At 32.1% G+C, this 11598-nt stretch overlaps 1 non-coding gene and 1 pseudogene across 1 annotated transcript; both read right to left on the bottom strand.

Annotated features, from left to right (window-relative positions):
• Window positions 1–304: 304 nt before the first annotated feature.
• On the bottom strand, window positions 305–387 carry TRNAL-UAA (transfer RNA leucine (anticodon UAA)). The gene has a single exon. It is a non-coding gene; the product is annotated as a tRNA-Leu (tRNA).
• Window positions 388–7025: 6638 nt separating this feature from the next.
• LOC105761784 (60S ribosomal protein L24-like) lies at window positions 7026–7957 on the bottom strand (annotated as a pseudogene).
• Between the last annotated feature and the right edge of the window lie 3641 nt (window positions 7958–11598).

Here is an 11598-nt window from a genome sequence, read left to right as displayed (position 1 = left end):
TATTTTTAGCTATTTTTCAAGTGGATAAATATAAATCCTAAATCAACTCATGAAGCATGTAGACATGTACTTTTAAATACATCATTTGGAAATTAAAATTTAGAAATTTTAAAAATAATGTAAAATAAACTTATATTTTTTTCACTTAAAATTTAAGAAATTCGAAAATTTCCACTTTATAAAATAAAATCAAAATTAATAAAATAAATTTATCTTTTTTCACGAAAAAAACAAAACTTTACACTTTATAAAATAATAAAATAAAATTTTAAATAATAAAATAAAATAAATCTTTTTCAAAAATTGCAGGCTGTGGGGTTCGAACCCACGCGCACTTATGTGCAGAAGATCTTAAGTCTTCCCCCTTAACCTCTCGGGCAAACCTGCTAGTTACTTGATGTGTTACACAAATTAATATGTTATTACTATAATTTAATTACCACCATCTTCTCCAAAACACCTTCAACAAACAGAACCAAGAAAAACAAAAACTAAAGAAACAGAAAAATCAATCAACGATCAACAAGAAAAAACAGCAACCCTATCTCTTCTGGATTCCTCATCAGTGTCAGTACAACCATCATTTTGCTCTCTCAGATCAGTAGTATTCAGCGTTACCACTTTTTCTTCTCCAATGTACAATATGAACATTTACAGCAAGGGACACTTACTTCACGACTTTGACATGGAAACAGGGGCCCTTCCTTTCGGGGTTTAGTTTTCCTTTTAGTCCCCTTATCCCTAACAATGGAAGATGAAAGTGACACGGCAACAAAAGCTAGCACAAGTTTTGCTAGAAACATATTCGATGCAGTGCTTCAAGAACATGATTTTTTCTGTATAAATACTCTCATAGTGGGTTGTTATTATAAACACATTGATCAAGTTTAGCAAACATGGCAGCAATATCCAACGTAGGAGATCAATTTAGCAGCACTTTGTCAGTTCAAGAGCCGATAATAACAACCCCTCAACACTATGTTCATTTAAACCAGCAACCTTCTTCACCTGACGCTGCTCCTCCCTTCCAAATGCTCCCTATCATTGACGTTAGATCAAAACTCATGCCTAAGGACAACGTGAATTGTTCACCTTAGACGCAGTTCTCTTGAAACATCTTTCATTTATGGAAGCCGATTCAAAGCCAAAGAAATTCGGAGCTCGACTGTGTTGCGTTTGTAACCAGAACAGGGCTGCCCTCAAAAGACCCAAAACCCTAGAGCAGGTATTGTCTTCAACTTCCCCATCCTTATGGTACTTATTCATTTCAAACAGGCATCAATTTGATGATCACTTTCGTGTATTTCGTTGTCTTCTTTTTTCGTGGATGCTAAAATTATGCAATGGTTAAAGATATGCAGGGAGTGTTTTTACGCGGTGATTGAGGAGGAGATTCACCAGGTAATTTTGGAGAACCAGCTGTTAGAGCCTGGTGAGCGTATTGCTACCGGTGCCTCCGGAGGGAAAGGGTTAATCTCTTTATATAAGCTGATATAAGCACCTTTCACTACCATAGCAACAAGTTCATATTTTTTTTTTCCTTCTTGTCCTTCTAATAATATCTACTGCTGGGGTTGTTGCAGATTCCACTGTCCTTGCTTATGTTTTATCGGAGGGCATAACAGGGTCCAGGGATGACTCACTTGAAACTGTGAAAAGAAAAACACGTCAACGCACTAACAAAGAAATTACACTCTCTCTACGTCGTTGACTGTCGATTTTTCATTCCTTAAAGACAATTTCTCTACCGATTTCTCTCACATCTTCAATGGAATTTTGGGGTAAATTTCACATCTTAGTTTCATTTCACGTCTGATTAAAAGAAAATGACTTATTTTATACAATTTTTTTTCAAGCATTTCTCTGTAAAATTTCCCTATAATTTACTCATTATGAATATTGAAGGGGAAAAAAGAAAATGATACCTTTTTTTCCTTGTTAAATCGTAATTTCTTTGGACACTATTAAGGGTTTGAATTGGATTACCCTGTTGGAAACTTTTTAGAATATGTTCTATCTGCTACTACTATTGGTATTGCGTTTCATCATTTGGTGTTATTGTACTTTTTTACATCTCAATGATGATTGCTTATCAAATATTTTTCGATTGTTACATATTTGCCATTTCAATTCAATTAGCCATTGCATCCTTCAATGTTCTTGGGTCTAGTGAATCATGAAAACCTGTCATCCTCTGAAATTTGGCAATATATATGTAGGTGCTGAGGTTAAAAGTGGACAGAGCTTTGAGGTTGAATTAGAGGATGATGGCAGTAGGATTTTGCATATTTCACAGGTTATTAAGGAACTCTGATTTCCATAATGAAATGGAAAAATTGCCTTTTTAGCCCTATGAAAAGTTAATAATTTAATCTAAGCTTTTTTTTAACACAATTTTTTTAGCATTGGCCCTTCCAGAATTTTATAATTTTATCTTGCCCCTAACAAAATTTCTGGCTTCAGATCATTTATTTATGGGTCAATTAAATAAATTTCAGGAATTCATCACAGAACTCTAGTAAAGAAGGTATGATATATACATACAATATTAGTAGATAGACGTGTTCATAGGCTATGTATGATATTAACACATTTTATTCTTATTTAAGGTAGGTAACCTGACCGATGAAGTTAATGAACGGTAACAGTTTCTCCAAATAGCAATTGATAACTTGAATTCCGAAAATAGTATAACTCATAAATGTGATTATTTTTCAAATCTAAGAATTTATTGGATGGTTGTTTAGTAGTGGATTTGAGATTTCATGTTTTATTTAGTTTCACTCTTATGAAGAATTAGTATTACAACTGAACTTATTGATTTGAAGAATGAAGTTTATGATGACGACAACAACAACAAAGTGGAGTTCAAACATTTCCAAGGCTTAGAACAAGCATTAAACAACACTGCTCGGGGGAAATTTCCGGACTACCTCGAACCTATCGCAATATGTATCGAACATGTTTGAAGAAAAAAAGCTACTGAGATAGTTGAAATCGGAACTCAAATTCTGGTTTGCGCTGCGATCGAAGAGATCCTTAATCAAAGGTTGTTTTGCAGTTGCAGACTTGCTGCAAAATCTTCAGTAAAATCACCATTAGAGAATGGTTTTTTAATTTGTTTTGTCATTGACTTTGGGTTTTCTATGAAGTTTGTGGTTTTCAATATAATTGTATTAGAGATTAAGATTAAATTGCTCGAGTTGGTTTGATTAGGTTATTTTATCCAATGATTTAAATAAAAAATTTCGAATAATTTAACGATTATTTTATAGCTTTTTAAAATTAAGTTACGAAAACGTAAATTTATTAATAGACGAAAAGATAAGCACCGATAACAGTTGTTTGATGCTGAGTTTGGTGGGATGGAAAGTGTCTAGGCAGGTGCGGAGCCAGCACCGACCTCCCTAAAATAGAAAATTTAACTTTTAGTCCATTAATAATTCATAAAATTTTAAATTAAAATATAATAAAATTACATTTTAACCCCCTAAAAATAATAAAATTTTAATTTAATCATTTAAATTTTATAAAAATATAAGCTATTAAAATGATAAAATTATATTTTTGCAATAGTAAAAACATATAATTTAATTATGCTTCTTCTCAAACAAAATTTTGGTGTGTTTAAGAGTGATGTATTCGAAAATGGCATGCAGTTTGTAACAGTAACTAGGACTCTAGTAATCAGATGGGAAGAAAAAGGTGAGAAAAAACTAAAAATGAATGTTTGGAGACCTTCACCTTTGGGTTATGTCAAGATCTAACACCTCATGTTTATTAAATTTTCTTCTTTAAAAGCAATTTGAAAATAACATGTTAATTTTTTCTCAAAAAAGAAAAAGTATTCATGATTACTGTGAAAATAATAAAGGGTTGGATATTTTATCATATTTTTATTTGATTTTAGAGATTTATGATAGAACAGATGTAATTTTTTTCGTTTGTTTTAACTTTTTTTTCAACTCTTTTTTGTCAAGCACTTTTTTTAAAAAAAATTATCAATGTTAAGGCCGCACCACAAAAAAAAAATTTCTTGTATTTTATTTCTATTGTATAAATAAAAAATACAAATATTCTTTAAAAATTTATACCGGTGCCGCCAATGTGTAAGGCGTCACCATTCAAAAAAGTAATTTTTTTAAAATCGTAGTGCCACCAACCAGTCAAGCGACACCTACTGTTGCACTAGAAAATACCTTATTTTCGTAAATAACCTAGACTCAATATCATTTTCATTAATTAATTATTTTTTATAAAAAACCCTTTAAAATTATACAAATATAACTAATATTTATTAAAAAAATATTTTTTAAATCATTAAAAATTGTAAGGATTACTTCAAAATTGTAAAAATATTTACATTGTTATTAAAAACATAAATTAGAAGATGCCAAAAATAGGAAGAAATTGAAAAATTATTATGCCAAGATAACATACTTATTCCCAAGTGGAGACATGAACTTTCAAGGGGGAGAATTCTCAAGTGAGAACCCCTTGATGTCGAATGCAAGCATAGATGAGAACTACTTGTTCCTGAGTGGAGACCTGAATAGTTTGCATATATTCGAACAAGAAATCCATGTATGGTTTCATAGGAAAAGAGACGGGGTGACTTTCCGTACTACCACAGGTCTGTAAGTTCGTTAATTTAGTTAAACTGTTTTCCAACCTTGCTACATGCTGCATAACTGAAAACTGAAGCCACAACAAGAACACACATACATACAGCAATTTAAAAGAAAAGCAGAAAAATATTGTTACCAGGTTAGTTAACTTTGATTAGTTCAGTTACATTGTCACCAGGTTAAGTATAAATCTCTCTTTTTAGTTATCTAACAAAGCCTAATTCAAGAAACTCTCTTTTACTCTTTTTTTTTGGTGAAATCGAGAAACTCTCTTTAACCTTCAAAATTTTCTGTTGTTCTGGATTGGGTTCTTTTTCTTGACCAAGGGCTGGCAAAAAAGGAAGCAAAACGAAGCTGCTATCATGGCAGATCCTCAAGACGTTGATCCTTTGTCATATCTTGAAGACTTCAATGAGATTGCAGACTCGGCATGGTATGAGAGCTTGATGCCAGCAACCAATCAGAGCTTTCAGAATGGAAAGAACGAAGCTAAAAAAAGAGGCGCAGAGAAACAATGCAACTCTCAACAATCAGCAATGAGAAAAAATAGAAAATTTACCAAGGAAGAGATTGCCGAAAAGAAAACTGGGCCGCAAATAAGGTTGCTATACAGAAGTCAGATTGACAGACAGATAGAACAAGTAAATTCTCCAAATTTAATTTAATAATTATTGTTTATATATATATATATATATATATATATATATTAGTAGATGATCCAAAAAATCCTTGTATCGACAATGTAAATATGTTTGTTTCTTTTAATCCAAAAAACTCTTGCAAAATGCCCTACACATCCGGTGTTAAATGAAACAAACATATTTACATTGTCGATACAAGGATTTTTTGAATCATCTACTAATACATATATATAAACAATAATTATTAAATTAAATTTGGAGAATTTACTTGTTCTATCTGTCTGTCAATCCGACTTCTGTATAGCAACCTTATTTGCGGCCCAGTTTTCTTTTCGGCAATCTCTTCCTTGGTAAATTTTCTATTTTTCCGCATTGCTGATCGTTGAGAGTTTGCACTGTTCCTCTACGCCTCTTGTTTTAGCTTCGTTCTCTCCATTCTGAAAGCTCTGATTGATTGTTGGCATCAAGCTCTCATACCATGCTGAGTCTGCAATCTCATTGAAGTCTTCAAGATATGACAAAAGATCAACAATGTCTTGAGGATCTGCCATGATAGCAGCTTCGTTTTGCTTCCTTTTTTGCCAGCCCTTGGTCAAGAAACAAGAAAAAGAACCCAATCCAGAACAACAGAAAATTTTGAAAGTTAAAAGAGTTTCTCGATTTCACCAAAAAAAAAGTAAAAGAGAGTTTCTTGAATTAGGCTTTATTAGATAACTAAAAAAAGATATTTATACTTAACCTGGTGACAATGTAACTGAACTAATCAAAGTTAACTAACCTGGTGACAATATTTTTCTGCTTTTCTTTTAAATTGCTATATGTATGTGTGTCCTTGTTGTTGCTTCAGTTTTTAGTTATGCAGCATGTGGCAAGGTTGGAACACAGTTTAACTAAATTAACGAACTCACAGACTTGTGGTAGTACGGAAAGCCACCCCGTCTCTTTTCCTATGAAACAATGCATGGATTTCTTGTTCGAATATATACAAAGTATTCAAGTCTCCACTCAGGAACAAGTAGTTTTCATCTATGCTTGCATTTGACATCAAGGGGTTCTCACTTGAGAACTCTCCCCTTGAAAGTTCATGTCTCCACTCGGGAACAAGTAGGTTATCTTGGCATAATAATTTTTCAATTTCTTCCTATTTTTGGCATCTTCTAATTTATGTTTTTAATAACAATGTAAATATTTTTACAATTTTGAAGTAATCCTTACAATTTTTAATGATTTAAAAAAACATTTTTTTTATAAATATTAGTTATATTTGTATAATTTTAATAAATTTTAAAGGGCTTTTTTTAAAAAAATAATCAATTATGAAAATGATATTGAGTCTAGATTATTTACGAAAATATTGAGTCTAGATCCTCAAGACATTGTTGATTTGTTGTCATATCTTGAAGATTTCGATGAGATTGCAGACTCGTCATGGTATGAGAGCTTGACACGACAAAAAAGATCAAAACAGTGCAAAAAGAATCAGCAATGCGTTGCACTGTTCCTCTATGCCTCTTTTTTTAGCTTCCGATTTGTCGAGCTCTTCAACGCTTCTTGTCATGCCTATACGAGATATCGGATCGCTTATCTGATTATCATTAAATAATTCTTCGCTCTCTCCATTTTGAAAGTTCTGATTAGTTGCTGGTGTCAAGCTCTTATACCATGATGAGTCTGCAATCTCATCGAAATCTTCAAAATGTGACAATAAATCAACAATGTCTTGAGGATCTGCCATGATATGACAATAGATCGGAGCTCAAATTGTGCCATGCCACAACCTATCTTCTTGTTCGGATCTGAGAAATTTAACTCAGATTTCCCAATTCAGAATAACAGAAAAATTATAAAAGAGGATATGATAGCGAATTAGTAGACTTAGAAATACTTACAGGTTTCATGTATCGATATCAGTGAAGAGAAGACAGAGAAAAGGCCGCCGCGGCGGAAGAGTAAAGCAGGAAAAACAAATGAATTCATTGGTTAGAGAAAGCTTGCAAGTTGGGTCTATGTGATTAACAAAAAGAAGAAAAAAAAGTTCATTTACGTGATTCATTGCTTCCACTCTTCATTTCATGTATGGCTTAAAACAAATCAATATTTTTTTCATGTCAACTTTATCTTTATTTCGAGATTTTGAATAGAATTTGATAACCTCTAAGGTGGCACCGACGATGGATCTGGAGTATGGCTTCTTCGTGGCACGTCTCCTCTTCTTAACGGCCTCTTGAGCAATGTCCTACATGTACGTATGATCACTATTATTAAAACTAATGTAACTTTTATCGGATAAATGATTGGAATAAAATAAGGTTCATGATAGTAATAAAAGCCGACTATTGAGTAAAAAATAATTTTACTTGCAACCAAGATGCAATTCTGAAACCAAAATGAAATTGGGTTCACAAAGCCGACACTAACCTTCTTATGTTGCTTCCTATACATGGCTGTCCATGTAAGTTTTGATGGCTTCAAACGGTTGTGGAAAGTACCTCTTGCATTTTGAGTTTGAAATAAGGAAGACCTTCACAAGTCCATGCAAAAGGTAGTTAGTAATCAGCAAGAATATCGGAATATCAACCACTTCAATATAGAATTGAATGGAAATTTACCTGAGAATCAGAACGAACGGATAAATCTGATGCCTTTTCCTGGGTATATCTTGGCACCACTAAACCAACAAAGCTCCGTCCTAACATGCCAACATAAAAAAAATAAGTGCAGGGTTTGAGAAATTCAAATTCCAAATTTTGGCATTATGCAAGAAAGTTTATAGGTAATGCGATTTTCGGCAATGCAATTTTAAACCAAATCTTATACATCCCTACTTACGCCAGGTACGAGCTTATTACATAATTAACAAGATCGAACAACAATCCCTGTAAAAGCTCAAATTGCCCGGCCCACTCAGAACAGGCCAAATTAACAGCCCAAAATCCTAATTACCCTAGCCCAATACAGACCCTAGCCCAAAATACAAAACAAGCCTGCAGAAACCCTAGTGCAGCAAGTAGCGCCGCAGCAAGTTCCCGTCTCCAGCAGACTCCCCAGGCGCCGCACGTCTCGGGGCCAACCTCCTCTCCACGAGCGCCGTTTGCTCCACGAACACCTGCAAACACGGACTCAAGGAGTCCGAAGGAGAAGGAACAGCAAAGAAAACAATTATATTTGTTTTATTTTTTCTTTTTTCGGGCTATATAAAGCCATATTCTGTAAAGAGAAGGGGAGCGAGAAAAAACCCTGTAAAAAAAAATCAAAGAGCAATACACAAGCAGTTTTTTTTAGGTGCTTTTCTCCATTTTCTTTTTCGATTTCCATTTTTTTTACAAAAGAAAATAAAAAACTAAAAGGGTGCTTACCTGATTTCGAGCACTGGAGCCGAGCACCGGTCGCGGTGGTTCCATGGCCTTCGACGGCGGCGTCATGGCAAAGGAATTTTTTTTCCCCACTGTTTGTTGTTTTAAAACAAAAAATGAAGCAGAGACGTTTTTTTGCAAGAAAATTTTGGTTTTAATTCTATAAGCAAAACGGCGCCGTTTAGGTGGCCATGACCCGCGCGGTGACCCGACCGGGAGGGGAGGATCCGCGCGTTCTGGCCTTGAATGGGAAATTTTCGCATTTAGTCCCTCTTTTTTGCGACGTACTTCAATTAAATTCATTTTGTTTTTTTAAATTAGCCTCATCTTTCATTTCTGTTTCAATTCGGTCCCTCGCTGCGCAGCGTTTTGGGGGTGGGATTAATTTCCCTTTTAGTCCCCCATATTTGTTCGCGTGTTCAATTTTATCCTTTTTATTTATTTTCGAATCTACCCCATTTTTTTGTTTTTAAGTTCAATTTAGTCCATTTTTAGCTATTTTTTTAATTTTTTTAATGTTTATCATTATACCATTATTTATTATTATATTATTTATTATCATGGTTATTATCGTTATTTCTATATTCATACACGCATTGTTTTTATATAATATATATATGCATGTTTTATATAGTATACTCTCATGGTTTTTTTATAATATATATATGCATCTTTTATGTAGTATATGTATACCTGTATATATTTTATACATTTTTTATTTTATTTCTTAACTTCTATATACATATTTATACTTTTATATTTTAGTTTCAAATTTTTTTACTTTTATAAGTATGTATTTACGTATATTTCCATATATGTTTTTATATATTATTCTTCATTTTTACAAATATATATATATATATAAATACACACACATTTTGAATATACATATATAATTTAAATTAAAGTATTTGTTTCATGTTATACATTAACTTTTTAACATGCCTTTTAAAAATATATATTTTGGTTGCGTCAAAGCATTAAAATCATCATATTTTACAAATTTTCAAAATATTTGGCATTCATGATTCTCGAGAAAGATCGTGTCCTAACTTACTGGATTGCGATTATTTTTCGATGAATTTAGAAAGCCAAGTATTTGTTTTGCAATAAATTCACAAATTTCAAATAAAAGCTTATTCTCGGAAATTCAAAAATGTTGGGTCCTAACTTACTGGTCATGATATTTTATTATCCCGAAATAAGAATTTCAAAAACAAAAGGCAATATTCGGTATTTTGAAGATTTAAAAATATTGTGCCCTAACTTACTGGGTGTGATGTTTTATTTCTTTGAAATAAGAATATTTTATTATTTTGATTCATTTGCGAGTTAAAAGTTCTCTTTAAAATCTTTTCAAACTTTCGATAACAAGACATTAAATAATCAATTTGGTACCAATTTTGGGCGTTACGAGGGTGCTAACTCTTCCTCGTATGTAACTGACTCCTGAACCCGTTTTATCGAATTTCGTAGGCCAAAATCATTTTTAAGGTGAGCCAATCACACCTCAATAAAGGATCGGTGGTGACTCCAGTTTTATCTTTAAAGTCGGCAACTAAATTTTTGTTTTCAAAAATAGTTTCGACAATTACCATTAACATAAACAGAATTCTACAAACAACTACCCCTTACACTAGCTCTTGATTGCAAAAAAACATAATATCCATCTTATAGACCATAGTATGAAGCAGGAGCAAGTTAATTTCCCATTTCCAACTTGTAAGCTGCTCTCGTACTCTTCATTTTTCCAAAAATACCCATATCGGAAACTTGTATTTCAAGCAATGTTCAACAGATTCTTGGGCATGGATATGACATTAATATACTCCAAAGATTACGAAATACATAAAAGAACACACTTATGAAGCATACATACACATATCTTACAAAAACACCTGAGTCCAATTAACATTAACTCCAAATTTATGTAAAACTTAAATGATAAAACTCGAACCCATATCCAACATTCATCAGCAGCAACATAGCCGACAAAACAAAAATAATTATTTATAGAGCTACTATCCAATGAGCTAAAACAGACAAACAGAGGTATATTTTAACAATGAAAGTAATCGATTGCCTTAAACACCATATAGTGTTCCAATCAACCAAATTACAGCAGGCATTAAAACCTTTCCCTTTCATTAATTCACAACTATTAGCTTCATTAATCAAATCCTATGTACAGTTGATCGATTGAAAGTGTAAAATTTCAAAGACGAAATTTAAATACAAAACCGGTTAACATTGAAATTACATGTAAATATAACCTAAAAAAACTAAAAAATTAATCATATTTTCAGATTTCAGGCCGAAATGGAATGAAATGAAAGGCAGATCCATTTTTTCCCCAAAAAAATGAAAATAAAGAAACAATATTTCAAGAACTGATCATTAAATCCATGGTATATATAAAGAAATTTAATTGAAATCAAAGGAATAGAAGAAGGGAGAAGCGTACTTGGGAACCATCGCTGCTACTCTCTGTTACCTGTTTTACCCTAGACTTTAAATAGTTTAGATAGCCCGTAATTTAAAAAAAAAAAGAATTGGGTTAATTTCACTTAACGCCTCTAATCTATTGCGTGGATTTTAAATTAGTCCCTAAACTTCTTAGAGCTTTAATTGATTCTTTCAAGTCTCTGCCAGATCTTTCCGTTATTCTAAGTTAGCTGTTAAATAATATGAAATATATTTAAAAATATGTCATTTCTATTTAATATTTAATACTTATATATTTTTACTACTATTATATTTCTTTCTATTAAATTTTAAATATAAATAATTTAACATTTTTAATATTTATAATGTAATATAATATATCTAATTTTATATAATATAAAATACAAATAAATAAAATAATAGGAGAAAAAACAAAATATTATAAATTTAGACAAATTTGTTTAAAGGAAAAAAAAAAATCTTAACCCCTTGAAGGAAGAAAGGAAAGTGTTCAGTTCAGGATTCATAGAT

Source organism: Gossypium raimondii, chromosome 11, assembly GCF_025698545.1.
Source record: "Gossypium raimondii isolate GPD5lz chromosome 11, ASM2569854v1, whole genome shotgun sequence".
NCBI classification, from domain to species: Eukaryota; Viridiplantae; Streptophyta; class Magnoliopsida; order Malvales; family Malvaceae; genus Gossypium; species Gossypium raimondii.
Note: the sequence above shows the minus strand (reverse complement) of the source record. Positions and strands in the feature narration are given on the sequence as shown.